The 22,386-nt window shown below is 41.2% G+C and overlaps 1 protein-coding gene across 2 annotated transcripts in view; it reads right to left on the reverse strand.

Moving 5' to 3' along the window:
- LOC149169799 (tetratricopeptide repeat (TPR)-containing protein) overlaps positions 1 to 22,386 on the reverse strand; it is a 437,974-nt gene that overhangs the window by 94,693 nt on the left and 320,895 nt on the right. The window lies entirely within an intron of this gene.

Below are 22,386 nucleotides of genomic sequence, written 5' to 3' on the forward strand. Positions count from 1 at the left end.
ATATCCCATTGGGCTTGGCATACCCAGTTGAAGGAAGAAGAATAGTTCCACTTCCAGTCACTCCACTATGCCATCAAGCCCAACATATCCAATTTAGGGAGGAGGTTGTCAATGATAAGTTTGTCCATCATGGAATGTTATTTTCAAAGTATTCTTCTACTTACAACTATGCATGCAACCATCAAAGGGATCCCCTACTTGAATGATGTCTTACTTGCATAGCTGTTTCACTGAGAACAACATAGGTTCTAACAATGGCTTGCCTTCCTAATGTACTAAGGGAGACCGGCAAACAAATGATCATTGAATAGAAGCTTTGTATACAAGGAAGCAATTTTTCAAGCAAAGTAATGCTTAATGGCTTCCCGAGCCTCCCAGATAATGCTGAACCACAAATTTTACTTGAATTTGGACTTCGGTTAGAGTTAATAGCATGCTCTAGAAATTAAGATTCTGACAACACTTTTTCCATAACAGGGACCCTCTTAGGATATAATTGTGAGGGATCACTTTCTAGTTCTCTTTAACTTTGTGGCTTAGTGTATTTGAAGGCCTGTGAAGCCATTAAGCATCCCTTCGCTTGGAAAGTTTCTTCCTTAAATATAAGCCTTTCATTCAATGATCAGTGTTTGGTGGTCTCCCTTGTTACAATATGAATCCAATCCATTGTTAGAATTTGCATGGCTCTCTGCCAAACAACTATGTAACCAAGGGATCATTCAAGTAGAGGATCACTTTGATAGTTCCACACACAACTAGAAGTCATAGACTACTCTGTGAATGACATTCCATGATAGACATGCTTACCATCTAGGATTTGGTCATTCATAACATCTTCCTTAACTTTGGTATGTCAAATTTGATGATATAGTGGAAAGACCAGAAATGGAACTATTCTAAAGGGTTGATGAAGCATATACTAGCTCTGATTAGCCATTTAGTGCAAAGGGACTAAACTTGATGTAATGACCCAATCATCCCTAGGCCACTCTATTGAAATTGTAGCTATGGTCAGTCTTCATAGAATTATTTATTATCATTGTACTTGAGAAGAACAAAATTATTACTGTTTCTAGCATATTCTTCATGCTTTTGATTTGTTGAAAATGTATTTTTTGTGAAGAAGAAAAATATTATTTTATTTTTTATTACAACAGGCTCGACATGTGCTAAGTTGGCCCTTCTAGATGGTCAAGTCGGCTTTCCTAGAGTCTCACCCATTCAGACCACCTGATGGCTAGAAAAAGAGGTTAATTTGCTCTCCTTGGTAATCAATTCAACCACACATACATTGCTCATCTGTTCTCCTATGCGAAGGTATTCAAAGAAGGGTTCAAGGGTTAGATCAAGCAAAGAAGGATCTCTTCTATCTTTCATTGAGATCTGTATTGATTCATTGCTCCTATGGATCAAGTTGTAGATCTGTTACTCTTTTCAGTGGTTTGAGATCTGCTCAGTGTTCTTGTGATCTGAAGTATGGTAGTCCAAGATTTGCCCCTTATTCTTGTGATCTGAAACCTGGTACTAGGCCAAGACCTAGTAGGATACCCCAAGCAATTTTTTTTCATTGGTTCAAAATCTCTTGAAGGTGATCTCTAGGCTGAGTCCAAGATGGATATTATAAGTCCATTATTCTTAGATCTGAGATCATTGATTGGTCCAAGACTGTAGCTGCCTCAGGCTTGTAACTAGGCTGAGATCTGAGGTCACCTCAGAACTGTTTGTAGCCCAAGATCCGAGCCACTTAAACATTGTAATTGATCCATGTTTTGTGCCTCCGCAGATCTGCTTGCTAAGATGTAACTCGGATCAATCTCTAGTCTGAGATCTGAGCTACTCCAAGATTGTAATTTGGTCCGTGTTGTGCTTCCACAGATCTGTATCCGATCTGAAGTCCAAGCCACAATAGGGAAGACATCCAAGCCTTGTTTCTGTGGTATAGTGAGAGGATCAGCCTCTCGTTTGTGATCTTGTTGGAAGAGTTTGTAAAGAGGAGCTTAGTTGGACAGTATTGTCTATGTCTTGAAGTTTTGTTTAAGGATCTCTCTAAGGAAAGTTCTGATTGGGTTTTCCCCTTTATGGGGTTTTGCGGCTTTTGCCTTGGTCTCTGACCTAAACATTGGTGTCTCTTCTTGTTGTGCACTGTGATCTCTACTTTCTTGTCATTGCTGCTAGTTGATTTTTTGATGTGTAATCATTTGATGAAGAATAATAAAATCATAAGATCCATAATCTCACAAATAATTATTAGTCGTTCAAAAATTGTCCTTGTACACATTCTACTTGGTTTTTCAACATGGTATTAGAGTGTGGGAAAACAAGAAAGTTGCAGTTCACAAGAAACCCTCATCATCTTGAAAAAAGTTTGTAGAAGAGATCAATGTTGCATGAAGCGGGGACACGGAAGCGTCATTTCCCAAAAATCTAGGAAGCGAAGCATCTAAGAAGCATATATATATATATATTTGCATTTATTTTCAAAAAAGACATCCAAATTACCAAATTAGTTGTAGAAGACATGAAAACATGCATATTTTTACATAAATCAAGATAGATATGGCATCCGTGATTCTTGTACATCAACGATTAATTATTTAAGCATCAACCATCTAGATTCTAGCAGTTACAAACATACATCAAATTTTTAAGCATATCATAAAACATAAAACATTTAGAAAATAAAATCATCAAACAATCAATTAACCTATCTAACAAGTGAGCAACTGTCAACATGAGTCGTGTCCAAAATTCAAATAATAATATTTACAAAATAGGCCACTTAGCCACCACCAAGACTCAAGTACACACTAAAGTAGGAAGAGTAAGACAAAAAAGTTCAAATTCACAACAAGACTACAAGTCTAATCTATGACAAAAGTAGTAAATTATGAATATATCTACTAATCTCTCCTCCTTCCACCACGAACAGGACGTGAACCTCCACGTGGTGGCAATGAAGAAGACGGTGAAGATGGTGGCTTTTGAAGTTGTGCCAGTGGAACTGATGAAGATGAAGCCCCTATTGTTGGTGTTGAAGCATGGAACCTGGGAACCAAGGTGTTACACAGTAATTTGTCAACATTTGTCACCGTCCCTGTTACCCCTCTCCCGCACTTTGGAGGACTCATTTCAGGACCTGTGAGAAGTGACATAACTTGAAAACACTTGCATTATGTTCCCCTAAGTATGGACTTCATATGCTTTGAAGACATCTCCTGCAGAATATCCTTAAAAAGTTCCATTTTTCCATTAGCGCGGATCCACAGTGTATTACTCGCGCCAATGGGGGAAATCCTCCAAAGAGGTCGCGCCAGTTGGCGCTCTGTCTCAGATCTATACCCGCGCCAGCCGAGTTTGGGAAAGCTTTTTAACAAACACACGCGCGAAGGTTTTTTCCTTTCGACTCATGAAGCTTTTTAAGGATAATGCCAATCCCATGGATGTCCTGATTCATCGTATCTCCCTTTCCTCTATCCATAATAGCTTTTTGAGGATAAACCCAATCCCATAGATGGTGTGATTGATCTTATCTCCTTCTCCTCCATCTATAAAAGCTTGTTCCGTTGCCTTTGACAAGCTAGTTCGAGCATAGGGAGAATTATACTTTCAGAAGTCTAAGAGATTGCTTTAAGAGTCTTCTTTGCATTCATAATCAAAGAGAGAGAGGCTTGTTCCCAATCCCAACAAGCTTTGCAAGACATATGTAGCTGATCACCCAGCCAAAGGAGGATTTGACGTCAGAACTATGGTTGTATTCTTCTTTGTTGTTTATCAATAATAGATGACTATCATTATGGTTCCACTCTTGTTATTCATTGTAATAATGTTTGAGTTATATCTTTTCTAACCGATATACAATTGCATCTATTGGATTTTATGCTTGTATTTGTGTTGTTCTTTGCATGTGCAGGTGTCCATTCACGGAAATCGTGGGGATCGTGACCGGCCGGTGCAAAGGAACGAGAGCGGCGACTCTTCTACGAATATTAGTGTTGGAATCCAAGTAGGCTCTCATCATCCACCTTTAATTTGCGATTAGGAACTTGCGTGATAGCATTGTTTGATTGTTGCTAGACCCGATCTGGGCTAGTGGGGATCGCCTCTGTCCGCAGAGGGGATTTACCTCGTCAACAATTTGGCGACTCCGCTGGGAAGTTAGCTTGTTGTTTGATTTGTAAACTTTAGACGGAGCCTGAAGTACGGCCAGATAGCCTTCGAAATGATATTGCTTTGCATTAGCGAAGTAGATCAACGCCACTTCAGTCAATCTCCGGTTTGGTTTATGAACTAAACAACTTGGAGTTTGTCTTGTCTCTTTGGTTTTCTCTTGTTTTGATTGCTTAGATAGCTTTCTGGGTTGGATTCTTTGCTGTCTCTTGCTGCCTAGTCTGTCTGGATACTGCTGGCCTAGTCTTGGATTGCTTGTTTTTTATTTTAGCATAGAAAACTTGATTGGCGCTCTTTTTTGCATGATAGTCGCGCCAATTGGCGCCACTTGTCAATGTACAGCCCGCGCCAATCCTCAATTGGCGCTACTTTTAGCCTGAAAGTCGCACCAGCTCAGGGAAACTTTTAGAGTTTGCTTGTTTTGAGCCTTCCAAGCTTGGTTTTTGTGTCTAGATACTATTTTTCAATCACTTGAATGTGTTAGAGTCTTGTTTGATTGGTTTTTGGCCTTTACCCTTTGGATGTTTGTTTTTTTCCACCGATTTCACATTTTCAGCCCTAGGGCATCTAGTGGCTTTGTGCATCGAGCCTTCCTTAGGAGTTTTGGTCTTTTGTCGATCTAGTCGACTTTTTGGTTACTCTCTTGCACTTGGTCAGTGATTGTTAAGCTTTTTATTGCGTTATTCGAATGATTTACCTCTTTTTCGTTTGGATTTCGCTTGGCTTCGTTTGGGCTTAGATTACATAGCTCATTGAGGTCTTTGTGATTTTTCTTGGTTTGAAAGATTGTCTTGGTGTTTTAGGGACTTGATTGTGTTTTCATTGAGTGAAATTTGTTTCTTTTACTCTTTGTTATTATCTCTCAAAATTTGTTTAGTGCATTTTTCCATCGAAAAGAAAACGAACAATCTCTTTTGCGTTGCAGTAGTTAATGGAAATTAGAGCTTTTCATTGTTATTAGCGATCAGTGACTTTAAAGAAAAGTTTCGTTTATTGCCATTAGCTGGTTTAGAGTCATTGTTGATTGTTTTATGATCATTTTGTTTGATTGAAAGATCTCAACTCTCTCGTAGCTAGCGTTCATCGAATGAAATGATATATTTTGGCATATAGCTTGCATTTAGGAAATTGTGAGAGATTACATACGGTAGGACCTAGAAACTGAAACCTAATCAAAGATCAACCGTAAAATGAACTGAATGAATCTAAAAACGCATTGGAACTTAACGCATACATCTAGAGGTCTAGGCTAGAGACGTGTTCCAGCGTCGTTAAACCTAGTCACTGTTGTTTCACATTAAGGTTGGGTGATTCCTCCTTTTGTGACTCAATAGTATTCTAGCACGGATTTGTGCTCCCACGTACCGTCGAGTATATGGGGAGACCCCACTAGGTTATCATCCTTTATCCACAGGAAGCCGTGTCTGCCGCCTTACAAGTCGTAACGCACCAAACACAGCATTCGGGAAGATTGACTGCCGTACGGAAAGTCCTTGGTTTTCATATGATTGCCAAGGTGTATATGCAATTTTACAGATTGTCTGGTAAACCCTTTGCCTAGTTCTCCAGAGTAGTCACTTTTGATCCTTTTCAGACTCCCTAAAAGAAAAGGCTCAGCTGAGCATTTTGTCACTTCGGGCTCATTAAACATTCGAAGGAGACTAGAGTCATCTTTTTGTCCTTTTCTCGACTCTTAAAAAGTGAAAAGGTCAAGTTCGGTTCCTTTGTCTTAAAATTTATTCGGTCGCGATTCACATTTACCCGGTTAGATCTTGTTTGCGTTAGCTTGAGTAGGCTTCTTTTTCGATGGCAACCTTTCCGGGGTTCACCAACCCAGGGATCCCCTCTGATGAAAACCCTGGTCATTTCGCTCCTTTTGGGAATGTTGGTGCTCCTTATATGGCAACGTTGTCCCTCCCAGGGTTAACTGTTGGGTTCCCTGTTTGGTTGTTCCCAACCTCTTTGGTCCCTGCCGTCTCAACTTCTGGTCAATCAGTCCCTCCACCTGAACAACATCATATTGATTCTAAGGTGGACCTCTCCCCTTCTTCGCCTGTTTCTACATCCTCATCTTCTACTTTGCCTGGTGAAAATCTAGATTCGAGTAACCAGGTGACTAAGAAGAAGAAGAAGAAGACGAAGAAGAAGAAGTCTCCTAAGGGAGAGGCTAAAACTGCAGCTAGTCCCTCAAGTACACCTCCCATCGGGCCACCTTCTGCTCCTCCGCGGAAAGTCAAATTTCCTTGTAGATTATGCAAGGATGACCATCTTCTGCACGATTGTCCTGGCATTCCCAGGGTCTTAGAAGTATGGTCTCACGATCCGGCCCGCCCCTCATCATCCTCTGAAGCTCACGGCGATGCTACTCTATTAGCTGGAAATGGTAAGGGAAAAGGGAAGATTCGAATCCCTTGTAGACTTTGTGAAGGCAATCATCCCCTTCACCTTTGTCCGCTCATGGATAAAGCCTTTGTTGTCTTGGAAAGTCTTACAGCTCCTTCACCCCAACTACCCGTTGGTTATCAACGTCTCTCTGCGGCTGCGGATCGCCCCCCTGCTGACAAAGAGATCGACCAAGATCCCTCTCTTGTCCAGCCTCCTCTTCCTGAACCTGGCTCTGCCAAGCCTGTTCCAGACCAACCATTGGTCGGAAAGAGTGTCGACTCGAGTTCACCACCCGATCACTTTGTTTCAGAAGAGCATCACGCTCATGTTCTTCTCGTCTCCTCAAATTCTCCTGAGTCCGGAAATGACTCTCCTATACCAGCTGCTCCCGAGAGTCCCGCTTCGGTCCCTTTAGAGCAAGGGGGCAATCATACGATTCCCCCACCAAGTAGTTCAGTCGTTTCCTTCGACTGGAGTCGTTTGACCACCTCCCGCCTTCCATCCCATGTGCCTTTTTGGGTTACAGTACACGCCTACAATAAGGCGATACCTGGCACTGTTTTAGATGAGGGTGCATCTGTCAGTCTTATGCCTGCCACTACTTGGCAAGCTTTGGGTTCCCCAAAGCTTGTGCCAGTCGCACCGAATCTGACGGCTTTTGATGGAGGAACTAGTCAACCATTAGGGATCCTTCCAAAGTTCCCTATTACTTTGGGAGGCAAAACCGTCTATATAGACGTATCGGTTACCCAAGGTGCTTTAGATTTCAGTCTTCTCCTTGGCCGTGACTATGTATATGCCATGGGGGCCCTGGTCTCTTCACTTTTCCGTGTGGTTTGCTTTCCACACGATGGAAGAATCATGACTATAGATCAATTATCGTTCGTTCGTCCCTGGGTCCCTCCTGCGCAGTTGACATCCCCTCCTGGTTTTCATCCACCAGTTGCATCTGCCCCACCACAGATCAACTACGTGGCCACTTATCCCGTGCCTAGATCCAGTGATGTCGCCGTCGTGCATAGTGTCCTGGGGGCATTGGGTCCTGACTTCCGAGATGTTACCCTTCCACCCGGAGTGGCACTCTTGGAAGCCCCGACTTCCTGTTCATTCTAATGAAGTTCGGGCGGAGCATAGTTCGTTTTCCTATGTCAAGCTCCTTAAAAAATGAAACTAGGTCTGGCGGAGCATAGTTCGTTTTCCTATGTCAAGCTCCTTAAAAAATGAAACTAGGTCTGGCGGAGCATAGTTCGTTTTCCTATGTCAAGCTCCTTAAAAAATGAAACTTGGTCTGGCCGAGCATGGTTCCTGATCTCATGTCAAACTCATTAAAAAATGAAATAAAGGTTATGAGGATAGTACTTTTCCTAGGTCAACCTCATTAAAAAATGAAACATCTCCTCCTTTCCAATCGAGTCTTTGATTAAGATCTCGTAAAATACAAGTCGAGTCTTTCATAGATCTCGAGAGTGAACCTTCATTCCATCCACTTTGTTGAATGCCATGAAGCTTGGGGGGCATGTACCTCATTTTGCGTTATTATGCTGGGGGCATGCGAACTTATAACAAGCATAGTTTTTCGTTTCAAGCTTGTGTAAACATGAAACCGAATCCAAGCGGAGTTCTCCATGGTTCAAGCTTGTGTAAAAATGAACCCATACCCATTTTACATCTCGTGATTGCCGTTATTTTGCTAAATTCTGTTAGATGAGTCTTGGTTGTTTCATTCCATTGCTACCATCTCTTTGGCTGATCATATGCTTTCACTTGGTTGTTTATCCTTTCCTGAGGAACCGCAGCGATGAGTAGTTTTATTAGTCAGCCTCTTGACCATTATATGTTTGAGCAGTTCCACCATTACCGGAACCAGTTGCTACCCTTTATACCACTCGTTCCTCCAGGACAAGTCTCCTTTTAAGCTCTTTTCTGACTCATAAAAAATGAAAAGATTGCCGAGTATTTTTCCCTTTTTGACTCGTTAAAGAGAATAAAAATGGAGGTCTGCTTTCAGCTCTTTTCCGACCGTTTAAAGACGAAAAGATTGCCGAGTTATCCCTCTTGACTCGTTAAACGTAAATAAGAGGCGGTCGTCTTTAAACTCTTTTCCGACCGTGTAAAAACGAAAAGATCGTCGAACCCTTGTCGTTTCAGGTTCGTTAACGGTTATGAAGCGACGTGGCTTCGATCGCTTTTTTACTTTTTCAGCTCGACGTCACTAAATATGAAAAGTACTCCTCGATCGTAATGGTCGGGCGGTTCTTTCGAGCATTGTTTTATACTTTTTCGGGCTCGAGAGACACAACTCTACGAAAAAGGACACCCCTGGAGTTTTCTTTTCTGCTGTCTTTTCAAACTCTCTAAACATGAAAAGACGCCGAGTTCTTCCTCTGTCAGACTCGTTAAAACTTGATGACATTGGAGTCCGTCGAGATGACGCTTTACAAGCATATGCTATCCCCGTCAAGCTTGTTAATAAAAATAACTGGGGTACTCGCCAGAAATGGTGGGGGAAAATGGAACCATAATTATTGTCGTGTCGGTAGTATGTTGCTCTTGAACATGGCACTTGTCTGCTTTCGTGAATGGGTGGGGACATCTCATCTCGTTTTTCACTTGCCTCCATGGATTTGGGTGATCCTGTTTGACCTCTCATTTGCTCATTGCCTCGTCACCATGACCTTTGATCCATTGATGTCAAATACTGTCAAGTCCACTGTCGTGCCGTCGATATGTTCAAGAGAAGTTGACCTCTGCAGAATAACAACCTCCCTCTGATAGCTCACATAATTCTGATCCACCACAACATTCTTCCTCTGTCTCGTGTCGATGATGTGGGGAACAGTATGGCCCACCTTCGATCAAGGTCACTTCCTGTCGACTTCAGCTCATTATCCAGGAAGCTGATCTAGAGACTCCCTTCCGGTGCCTTAGAGCCTGCATGCCTCAATGGCAAGTTCTTCGTGTTCGACGTGAGGTTTTCATCATTGGCCTCCGATCGAATGATTCTACGAGTGTTCGACGCCAACTCACTGATTCACACGCCGTAGATTGTACCTATAGTACCTTGAGGGCCATTGTCATTATTGGTGGTACCTCTCGCGTCTGTTAACAGTTTTCATTATTGACTGGTAATCAGACGATGTTCATGCATGTTCGACTTCAACTCATGTATTCGCATGCTTGAACTTGTACTTTTGTTCGGGGCGAGATGGAGCGCAAGACCCTAGATTTTGTCTGTTGGAATCCAGGCTGCGATTTTGTGTATTATTGTGATTATTACATGACTCATTCACTGGATGGCTACGACCATGCCTGAGTCTATTCACCGATCCTCACCGGATGGCTGCGCCCATACCTTGGATCTAGATTATTATGTACCCTGTTATGGATGGCTGCGCCCATACCACATATATCATGTACTTGAGATATCAGTTGTACCTCTCTATGCAGATTCTCCGGCGGCAGCATTTTCAGTTGCATGTGTTCTTGTAAAGCATTTCACCCCTCTCTCGGGCCTCATGCTTTAGGGGGCATCTATTACACAGTAATTTGTCACCATTTGTCACCGTCCCTGTTACCCCTCTCCCGCGCTTTGGAGGACTCATTTCGGGACCTGTGAGAAGTGACATAACTTGAAAACACTTGCATTATGTTCCCCTAAGTATGGACTTCATATGCTCTGAAGACATCTCTTGCAGAATATCCTTAAAAAGTTCCATTTTTCAATTAGCGCGGATCCACAGTGTATTACTCGCGCCAATGGGGGAAATCCTCCAAAGAGGTCGCGCCAGTTGTAAAGACTGTAAAGACTGATATTAAATTTTATCAGATTCACAGATTTCTTTTGCAAAATTCTATCGAATAAATTCTACAAATTAATAAATTAAATGCATCTGCGTACCTGATTCGTTGCATACCTGATTCTCCCGTCTGATGTTCATCAGATTGCTCCAAGTTTTCTGATTCCATTACCAAACCAACTCTTCCTCCCTGCCTATCTGGGATCAACCTTTGCGGTTCCCAGATCCAGAGAACTTCGAAATGGAAGTCCACTGGCCCCCGTGCCCAAAACTCCAAGAACAGTTGAAGACTTCCGATTTTCAGTTCCAAAATCCAGCCTCTGGCTCATCCCTCCAACAGATTTATCCCTTTTTCCTTTCCCCTGTATATCTCCCCCCCTTGAAATCCTCCTTCCTCCCTTTAAATAGTTGAGGTCCCTCCCCTCTACGTATCTGTTCACCGCCTTTATGAAAGGATAATGTTCACCGCCTTTATGAAAGGATAATATCTTTTGTTAGGCAGTGATTGCTTTGTCATGATTTTTGCTTTTAATTGAATCAGATCCTCACAACATCGAATGATGTCACTTTAATTATGACAGTTGGTATTTTAATTTATCAAATAGTATAAGACTATGATGATTTTAAATATTACATATTATTTTATGTTTTATAAAATATCAAGTTTAATCATAAGGTTTATGGGTTTAGTTTTATTAGTATACATTTTGGTTTATATGTAAACATATGAATAAACTCAACTATGTTTCTTACTGAGTGTATATTTCTTCTATTTATGAGAATTAGGTATTTAATTAACACCTTTGATAATTAATTCATTTATCTTATATTTAGACATTCTCCATGAATAGTCGATATATAGTCGATATATATATTTATATATATATACTAGTGCAATGTATATGATGCATGCATATGTAGCTATCATATGTATGCCTCACATGCATGCTAATATGGCTATTTTGTTCGGGATTTGAGATGGGTTGTTACACCAGTTGGCGATCTGTCTCAGATCTATACCCGCGCCAACCGAGTTTGGGAAAGCTTTTTAACAAACGCACGCGCGAAGGTTTTTTCCTTTCGACTCATGAAGCTTTTTAAGGATAATGCCAATCCCATGGATGTCCTGATTCATCGTATCTCCCTTTCCTCTATCCATAATAGCTTTTTGAGGATAAACCCAATCCCATAGATGGTGTGATTGATCTTATCTCCTTCTCCTCCATCTATAAAAGCTTGTTCCGTTGCCTTTGACAAGCTAGTTCGAGCATAGGGAGAATTATACTTTCAGAAGTCTAAGAGATTGCTGTAAGAGTCTTCTTTGCATTCATAATCAAAGAGAGAGAGGCTTGTTCCCAATCCCGACAAGCTTTGCAAGACATATGTAGCTGATCACCCAACCAAAGGAGGATTTGACGTCAAAACTATGGTTGTATTCTTCTTTGTTGTTTATCAATAATAGATGACTATCATTATGGTTCCACTCTTGTTATTCATTGTAATAATGTTTGAGTTATATCTTTTCTGACCGATATATAATTGCATCTATTGGATTTTATGCTTGTATTTGTGTTGTTCTTTGCATGTGCAGGTGTCCATTCACGGAGATCGTGGGGATCGTGACTGGCCGGAGCAAAGGAACGAGAGCGGCGACTCTTCTACGAATATTAGTGTTGGAATCCAAGTAGGCTCTCATCATTCACCTTTAATTTGCGATTAGGAACTTGCGTGATAGCATTGTTTGATTGTTGCTAGACCCGATCTGGGCTAGTGGGGATCACCTCTGTCCGCAGAGGGGATTTACCTCGTCAACACAAGGGATAGGATGGGGGTGACATCTCAACTCAATCATCATCATCCTAGATAAGAGCATCCTCCAATTGCTCTAATCGCAACACTCCATCCTCAAGATTGGGCTCCTCTAGATTTTTGTCCCAAACCTTAAGGTTTTTATTAGTCTTTGCATCATCACTGTGATGGGACAACAATCACAATTTGTAGTGAACATAAACCAAGCTCTCTTCCAGATCTAAATTTAACCTGTTCCTTTTAACTCTGTGGATGAAAGAATAAGAGCCCCAACATCTCTCTACAGAAGAAGTGTTTACCACCTGTGATAGCACACGCAATGGCAAAGTTTGTAGAAGCAGAGTAGCACCTCCATGCATGTTTCACCGCTCAAGAGAAGATAAATTCTCTTGATCCCTAGTTGCATGCATGTTCCCAAATCGACCAGTGCTAAGCGTATAGTTGCTCAAATGTTTTCGTAGCATGGCAGACTCCTCCTCATCAGGGACTAATTTATCCAATGCTTTCATATAACCAGATAGAACCTCTGGATCTAGGTGTGGTTTTCTCATGCTTCGCCCCCTAGGTGCTACTGTTCAAAGCCATGATGGATGATAGTATTTAGGTGTCAAAACATATGCTAAGGCGTGCAATGGAATGTTTAGCATATCCCATCGTTTTTCGACCTTTGCATGAATATAATTGTATAAGATGATATCTCTGGGCTCAACAATGTCTTTAATCTGTCCCAACATGCTATCCATTTGCTCATACACCTCCCCAATGTTGAGAAATCAATGCCTATAGGAATTAGGGTTTGATTCCTCTTTCTTGATAGTTACTTATGAATTATGTTGGCTTCTTTTACTTCTTTATTAGTTTATCTTCCATTAAGCAATTACCAAATTACATAATTTGAAGACCACAAGAACAAGAGACACAAGATGTGGGCACTCAGTTAGGGAAAAACCCCTTCAAGGGGAAAACCCAGTCCAACTCTTCCACTAGTAGATTCAAATCAAGATGTAATGTCCCTTCCTAAATTATTTTGGAACAGGAATAATTTCTACATTTTGGGTAAATTTTGGAGGTGATGGGACCCATTTCATTTTTATTAGAAGACTTGGGAATTAGAAGTAAGTTACTTTGGGATTTGGTTAGTAGCATGTGGGGGGCACCCACACAAGGAAATATGCACTCCCCTAAGCCAATGGTTCGAAATGCATGAGAGGGAAAATCAAAGGCTTAGTGAGGGACCCACAAAGAAGGCAAAAAGGAGGGAAAAATGCTCCACGAAATCTATAAAAAGGAGGTAGCACTCTTCATTTGACATCTTTGGCATATCGAATTTCTTCTTAGTTGCTCGAGCTACTTAGACGAGTCACTTGTTGTTTAGCATGACTTTCGAGCAGAGAACTCACCCTTTCGTCGCGGGACTTCGAGTGCCACCATAGAGAGGTTCTTCCATAACCTTCCGGGGGTGATTTCCATCATTTGCATTCAGAGCTTTTCCGGTGGTGCGTATTTTTGGAGGACGCAGTGGGGAAATCAAGCTGAGGTCCTTTCCGTTCTCCAGAGGTGTTATTTTCGAGAGAAATTCCGGGAGAGAAGCTTTGGTGATTTGCTGCTCACTTAGGTGAGTTTTTGGGCTAGAGGTGATAGCTATCTTCAGTGATGATTTCGCAGTTCCTGGGGCCAGCGCAGAGGACAAAGATTGGGCACACGTGGGTGGTGGAGAATCAACCATTGGAGTTGTTCCTTGCCGGGAGAAATAAGGGAAGAATTGGTGGAGGCGATTGCTACCTTTCTTGAGCATTTGGAGAGGATTTGGCTGGAGTATTGACAGTTAGTGTGTTTCAGCAATTCTAGAGGGCATAGGGCTTTTTGGAGGTCAATTTTGAAAGGTCAAAATCTGAACAAACCATTTCTGGGTTTTCTGAGAGGAGTCTGTGGTTAAAATTTCAAAATTTTCCGACGATATTCGGGCCTGAAATCCCAATTCTTATAATAGGGCAAATTGCTAGTTAGCTGGGAATTTTGCACCATTTTGTGGGTTCGATTTTGGCTTGGAGATAGGCCAAACATTTTCTGGGATTTTCTAGGTTTTTGGTGGAGAGCTCAAGATTAATTTAGTAGAATTTTCTGAGCACTTTTGAAGGCTCAAAATAGGGGTTTCTTCAAGCCAACAGTTGTAGAATTTCTAGGGCCAGCACAAAACAATGAGGAGAAGTCTTTCCTTTGCTTCCAGGCAGCATTTTTCTCACCTGGGATTGTTTAGCTAGCTTTGGCAAGCTAGGTGCACACATTCCATGCATTATACACTCCTTTGATAATAAAATTGCTTACATTAGCGTAGTTCTGGTGCAATTTTATGGGTGTCTAATTGTTGTCTAAATTTTTCTGTGTCGTATGTGTATTTTGCTTGTTTATCACTGTTATTTCCTTTTTCGAACATTACAGTGGTATCAGAGCCATAATCTTGGCTCAGCTTGTGGGAAACCCTTTGTTCTATGATAAGACCAGAATAAAAAGCTAAGAAATCATGGGATCCAAAGGAAGGTTAGAATCAAACAACATGGCAGTAACCTTGAATGAGGTGATTAGGATGCAACAAATGATGATTGATGTGGGGGAAAAGTTGATTCATTCCGCAATTGGGCGTCTGGACATGATTGCAATTGATGTGCAATTATTGGGAGCAAATTGGAGGGCATACCAATCATTGGGTTATGGCATTCAGGCATCCCTCTCTTTTTGGGAGTTCTGTGAACTAAGAGGCATGCACAAACCAATGGAGATTCAATAGGATTTTGCTAGGATGATGAGGGGGATTAAGGAAGAAGATGAGAGAGTAGTTCAAGGAGCCATGGCTGGCAAGGAAACAGCTAAGCATACACTCATTGATGAGATGCCATCCGTTGTTGAGGTATCCTGAGTTGTGATAGAGTTCTCAGGTGATAGTAGAGCACCACAGGTTAGATGAGGTGTCGGGAAACATCTCCACTATTGATGAGGAGCCAATAGGTACAAGGGCATCCAGATCTATGAAAGAGTTTTCAGACAACAATCACCTATAGTTGACTGATGAGCATGTCTTGCATGTTGGGTTGTCTATGGAGGAGTAGTTGGAGGCTCATGTCGAGCCCATGATGGAGGAGGATCTGTAGCCATTGATGAGGGGCAGTGTGGAGACCACACATTGGGATTTCAGCACAATTCGCTTCAGAGACGCACTGACAAGATCTACAGCGTTATCAGCGCATCCTTGTGCATTGGCTTGAGAGAGGCAGAGTTGTCTAAACAAAGGGCTACATTGGCACATGTAGGGTGTGTAGAGAGTCATGGGCCTCCACAGCAATAAACAACACTCCATGGATCCCCACAACCATTCAGAGATTGCTCGTGGTTCACTTATTGGACGAGGAAGATGCACTTGATCCATCATGCCCAGCTGGCCCCAGAGTTGCACCATACACTTGGAAAATGATCCAGGGCTTGCACGATGATGTGGCATCACCTACACCATCATCCTAGCCCTTACAAGCGATCTACAGGCATCTTCGATTTGTTTGGAGACCCATGAGGACACTTGTGTGCCCCCACATGTCATTTGGAGCACCACAGGTTATTACAAGGGGCCAACCCCTTGTCCACTGCTTTTGGGAGTTCAACTACACATTATGGCACATATGGACTCCATTAGGCCTCCTCCAAGGCCCAACGACATGCACTATTCATTATTCGACCTCTTGAGAGGCTTATTCTTTTGTTTATGAGCTAGTTTGGTGGGCTTGTCACCAAAAGTTAGTTATTTTGCACATTATTTTATTGTAGGGGCTAATGTAGGCCTAATTAGCTAAATCAAACTCATTAGAAGTGTATAAATACAAGTGATGTGAATTCATTTTAGCATCATCACTTGGATTTGGAACTAGTATCTCTTTAGAGATTTTCGCTATCCTTCTTGGAGGACGAATTTTTGGAGCATGGAATGAATTTTGATTTTTGGATAATTTTCATATGCCTTGGAGCTTCTTGATGGCAAGTTTTTGGATGGTTGGATATATTCTTTTACATGTAAGTACATTTTTACGTTATTCTTTCTTTCTAATTTCGTCACATACATTGCTGCTGGGATTTTGTTATACCAAGGTTTATTTGTTGCATCTCTTATGCGAAGTTGTGGATATTTTGTTTCTGGATAGTTCATGTATGGGCCATGTATAATGAATGAATGTTTCTACGAATGTTTTATTACTAAAATTCTTCTTGACAGGTTATTTATCTTTCAAAACAAAGTATAAAGTCTTTGGAGTTGCTTTTTTTTCTACCCTAGTGCAAAGCAAAGCTATGTTTGAGGCCTGCCTGACCTAGAAAGTTCAAAGGTCCATAGTCATAATTCTACCTGACTTCAATCTCCCCAAAGAATTAGGCACTGGTCCACCCAAAAGTGATCATCTTAAACCTATTTTCCTTCTCCCCTTTCTTCTTCTCTAGGTCTAGTCCTCTAGGTCACCTAGGGCATCAATTATCTCATGATCTAGCCATCCAAATACTTCAATTTTTGGTCCACAACTACATTGGTGTGTCCTCAAGAAGCCATTCAAATTTCATGAGATTCCAATGGTGGGATCTTGAGATATCGCAAGCCCTAGCTCGAAGACCAATTCTTGCCCTTGGTTTCCCTTAGGCTAGAAACCTCACTGGGATCCTTGCATTGCCTTCCATTGAAAATTCATTCCTTGATCCCTTTCCCCTCCCTAATTAGGTCAAGCATATCATTGGTTGCTAAATCCTATCCTCTTGACCTAACCTGGGTCCACTTGGTCCCATGTAGTCCCATATCTTATCAAAGTCAACTCTTCGAAAACCACTTGGGAAACCAAGTTCCACAAGGATTTTATGGTTTAGGAAGCTCCTTTGCAAGTCAAATTCCCTAAGCCAAGCACTCAAATCCCTATTCCCCTATCCAAGAGAACCTTGTACCTTGCTTAAAAGGCAAGCAAGTCCCACTCTTGAGTCTCTCCTAGGAAAGGATCATCGATATCACTTCACATACATCTTAGTTGACCTATCCCTCATAAGTGATTCTCTATATATCAGGTCACCTCCCATCAATGAAAGTTCGTAAAGAGTAGGAAGCTTTAGCTGTGGTGACAGTGGGCCTTAGCTTCATTGTTGCTCTTGACCTAGCAAGTGCCCCTCTAGGATCCCTGCTAGTTTGAGCTATAACAAGAGGCTCAATGGTAGAATCAACAATAGTGCAGATTTCTCAGTGGACAGTGTAGAGGCTAGTAGCAGTCAGAGACTTAGGAGACAGTTGCAGTACAGACGCACAGTTGATTCAGTATTCTAGATACCAATGTTTTTAAAACCGGAACCGGTGACCGGACCAGTCCACCTAATGAACCGGTTTACCAACCGGAACCAGTCTAACCAGGACTGGTTTGGTCTAAACGAACCGGTTTTAAAAAAATACATTAAATAATTAATTTTTAACGAAACAAAACTATTTTTAAGATGTAAAATCATGATTCCAAGCCAATAGAGACAAAATATGCAAAGTTTGCTCATTTATATACCATGTAAAGGTGAATACATCAAAATGGCATCGAGTGCAATACATATCATCAACAAAATAGCAAAATACATAAGAAATGAGGCTCTAAATGGCCTATAAAGTCCAAAAACAATGCTGCAAGCTATGAGGCCATTGGCCTACTACAAGTCTACAGTATACACATGATCAATCATCAAGTTCATTACCACTACTAGACACAAGATCATCACCAGGAGCTACATAGACATCATCTGGTTCAGAGTCTGAGGATGCCTCAGCCTGATCTGCAACCTCAGTATCAATGCCACCAATGACAATAGAAGTGGACCTAATGGAAGCACGAGTTTGTCGACCTGCATGACTAGTGCCTTCCATTGGTTCTTTGCCTTTCCTTGATGCCGCTATTGATCCTGGTTCTGATGCCACCACATAATTTGCTTCATCCCCCGCCAAAGCCATGTCGATATCAAAATCAGCCTCAAACACAGGTTCTTCAGTCTCCTCCACCCATTCTGATGTTGGATCAATATCATCCAACACAATGGGATCTAGATCAGGAGTTTTTCTCATCATTTGGAGCTCTAATTGCATTTATTGTTTACCCCCAAACCATGAAATCCTGAAAACCATTAAGTCTGCTGAATTTTGAGTGAAATCTAAAATTCTAGTTTCTCCATATGAAATCCAATGAGGTCGAAACCACTCTCAAACATCCTGAGTCATTTCATGGTAATGTTAAAAATTTAAGTAAAAGGATGAAAATGAAAATTAAAGGAAATGTCACTTTTACTTTAAGAATTTAACATTACCATTAATTGCCAACATTGTTAGGGTTGAAACACCCTTAGTCCCCCCCCAAAACCCCTCAAACACAGTCAAAAACATGTTTTTTTAACTTTATGGTGGTTGTGCCTAAAACCGGCCGGTTTAGGACAAAACCGGCCGGTTTGTTACAAACCGGCCGGTTCCGTCCTAAACCGGCCGGTTTTCACCGGTTAGGGCCAAAAATCGGGCAAATGAAGGGTCTGACCGGGTTTTTAGGTTGGTTCAGACCGGCCAGCTAGCTAACCGGCCGGTTTGACCGGTTACCGGTTTTTCTGAGCGGTTTTTAAAACTATGCTAGATACTTCTCAGTTGCAGTAGTTGCAATAGCAACAACAATAATGAGAGGGAGTGATAGATGGGTCGTATTGCAGATGCAAAGTTGGCAGTAATACAGGTTGTATAGTGCAGTGTTAGCAACAACGCAGATGCAGCATGGTTCAGCTATAGCTAGTGGTAGATGTATCAGAGTTAGCGCAGTGGTTGGTGGATAGTAGCAAGCAACTATAGTTGTCAAACGTCAACAGCGTGGGAAGATGTTATGGAGACAGAGTTGGAGAACACTTTCCTCGCTACGAGGGAGTGTTAGTTTTTGTAGCATCGGATGGTGTTCTACTCTCGAAACTTTGTGGAGAGGCTAAAACACATGAGTTCTCCAAAACCCAGAAATCGTTTCTAGAAATTCCACTTAGAGATAGCTCAATTATATTAATTGACCATCATTGAAATCTTTCCTAGGTTTTAGGAACACTGGTTACTTCATAATAATTAATTGAGAATGGTGAGAATTCTTTAGAAACTCACCAGATCAAATTGGAGATGATCTCAGCCATCGATTAAGTTTTAATCTTGGTCGTTGGAGTCCCAACTGGAGATTATAAGAAGAGGTTGATGGTCAGATGGAGAACACAACAGTGGAGATACTCAGTTGCCTAGGCAGTTCGAATTCCAAATAGCAGGTGTGATTCAGCAATGGAGATCGAGCCAATGGGTGAGCAGCAAGTGGCAGAGAGGTAACATAGTAGTATTTTGGAGGAGTTTCCAGTTCTGGAGAGTCAGAAAGAGGAGGCCGAAATTTATCTCCAAGAGGTTGCACAAGCGCTGAGCAAAGCCTCAAGATAGGTATTTCGATTTGGCTTAAGGGAAGGTCATTTTCGGTTCTAGAGGCCGAGAGGATCTTCCAAAGTGTTGTAAAGACATTTTCCTAGTCAGATGCAAGCAGGACGGCTTGATTAGCATCAGTTCCAGGCTAAGGGTGAGAGGGTCTGCACAGAGGTGACAGAGGGTCTACGCAGAGTGTTTGGATGACATGCTTTTCAAAGGTCAGACTGAATCGGGATTGCTTGGACCGAGTGTAAAACTCCCTCAGAATTTTTTGCCAGTATTTCTCTAAGATAGAATCACCAATTTGGCGACATTTTATTGTACTCGGAAATTTTGTTGACGCATAATAATAAAAACCCTCACAGTTGCACCAATTTTCCCATGTTGGGTTTTTCTGGGGACATTTGTCCAAAAATAATTTTTTGTGTGCTAGCATTTCTCAGTTTCCAACATTTTTATTTCTACAACATTTGTTTTAATTTGTGAAGAAATTGCAATGTGATTAACTCGATATTAATCAAAAAATTAATACTCTGAATAATCAGTTATGAAAATTAATTCCAGTTGTTACATTTCAAGCAATTTTCACACATCAAGTGCAGGTGATGTCTAGGCAGATCAAATTTCCCAAAAAGCAAAGATTCAGTGCTGAGAACAATTCAAGCCAAACATCGAGTAGCAGTGATTCAGGAGCAGCAGCAGAGAGTTTCAGAATGATTTTCCAGATCTAGAAGAGCCAGCAAAGAAAGTCAGAATTATTCCATAGGAGGTTGCGCAGAGCCTCAAGGAGGCAGTTCGATTCAGCAAGAAGAGAGATTGATTCAGCAGTTGAGTATCGGGAAAATTCTTCCAAAGGGCCAGTGAATCCTTCTCAGTGGCAGAGACAGTCAGCAGAGGCAAATAGCAGCTATTCTAGACAATGCGAGTTTCAAACTACGCAAAGGTTAACGCAGATTGGGAGCAAATTATGGGGCCAGATTAGGCTAGGATTGCTAGTGGAGAGAGAAAATTCTCTCAGATATTGTGCAAGTGATTTCTCAAGAGAGAATTACCAGTTTGGCATCCAATTTATTGTACCCAAATTTTGTTGATAAATGATAATTAAACCCTTATCTGTTGCATCGATTTTCCCACATTGGGTTTTTCTGGGGACATTTATCCAAAAATAACAATGTCAATGTTATTGAGTGTGCTCTATTTTCTCAGTTACAATTTTATTTCCACATTGTATTTTATTTTTGGTGAAAATTGCAGTAGTGATTTTGTTCGTTGTTTGCCATAATAGCAAACAAACTAAACATAATTATATTCAATTAGAAGAATAATTTCCACTTGCTGCAATAGTGAATATTTGTTAAAACTGGCAACTAGGGCCAAATTCCACTTAGAAGAGCTCATTTGATGGAGATGATTATTGCATTAAATTCCTCTTTTCGAGAGGACCAAAATTGACCTAAAGATCATCAAATTTGGATAAGGAAAAATATGTTTTTGAAGTGAAGCCCACACATGTGCAAATTGTCAAGGTCGGCCACATCATCATGTAGGATCATGGATCCCAATAGACATGTATTTTGAGCCTCAACAACTTGTATAAATAAGGATGACCTCAAACTCTCATTTCGCACCTCATCAACTCACATATTCTTCTCTCTCCTTATCTGATTGGTTCATACACCTTATTGGCCAACTATTTTTCTTCACGTGTGTGGCAGAAAGGATGACGAATTTTAGGAGGTCGGATTTCAAAACTGTCTGCAACTTTGACTAGTGTTGACCAACATTGACTTTGACTTTTTGGCAACTTTTGACTTTGATTTTCTGGTGGAAATTCTGTTTGGGAAGGCGGAGTTTCTGGGCACACAAACTGAGGCATTATGTTGACTTTGACCGCAAACCAATTGTAGACTTTGACCATAGGTTTGATCGCAGCGAGAAGTGCATACTTTGACTAATTTTGACTAACTATGTTGGGACTACTTTGCGCTGACTTTGACCAACAAAGAAGGCCAAATTTGACTGCCTTTGACCAAGCTCAAGAAGAGGTGCTTTGACCGTTGACTGTTGATTAGTTAGGGCTGATTTGACTGCTATTGACTGAGAGCGGTATTGCATATTTGACATTGTTGTTTTAGACAGTGAATTGGCAAGTCAATCTTGACTTGACATTGTATTATTGTAGTATCTCTCTTTGTTGAACATTTGATATAATAATAAGAAGAATTGATCAAGTGTTTTCCCCATCTTAGGGTTTTTCCCTGACATTCACCAAATCCTGGTGTTCTCTTCTTTTGGCTTGTCTTCTCCATTTGTTATTTATGTTCTATCTACAGTTATTGTCAATGTGATTGCTATTGGAAACTAAATTGGAAATTGTCATTGGGCTATCTAAAGGACATTGAAGTAGTTGTTGCAAGCATAGAACATACCATTGTTATCTAAAATTAACATGGTATCAAAAACCAGGTGAAGACAAAGCCCAAGCAAGAGAGAGAAAAGCAATCACTAAGAGATCTGTCGGAAAAGTCTATTGACAAGTCTCCATGGCATCTACATCTTATTTCAACACTCAGGACAAGCTCGATGATAGATCTGACTATCATGCATGGAAGATGACTTTGGACCTTACTTTGGAGGAGCATGGAGTATTGGACAATGTGCAGGGAAAAGTGGTGGAGCCTTCTTCAAATGCACCGGCTACTGCTAAAACAAAGTATAGAAAAGGTGAGGTCAAAGCAAAGAAAATTTTGATTGACTGTATTC

This window comes from Pinus tabuliformis, chromosome 4_2 (genome assembly GCF_031772625.1).
Source record: "Pinus tabuliformis cultivar Carrire ecotype Pingquan chromosome 4_2, CPIR1, whole genome shotgun sequence".
NCBI classification, from domain to species: domain Eukaryota; kingdom Viridiplantae; phylum Streptophyta; class Pinopsida; order Pinales; family Pinaceae; genus Pinus; species Pinus tabuliformis.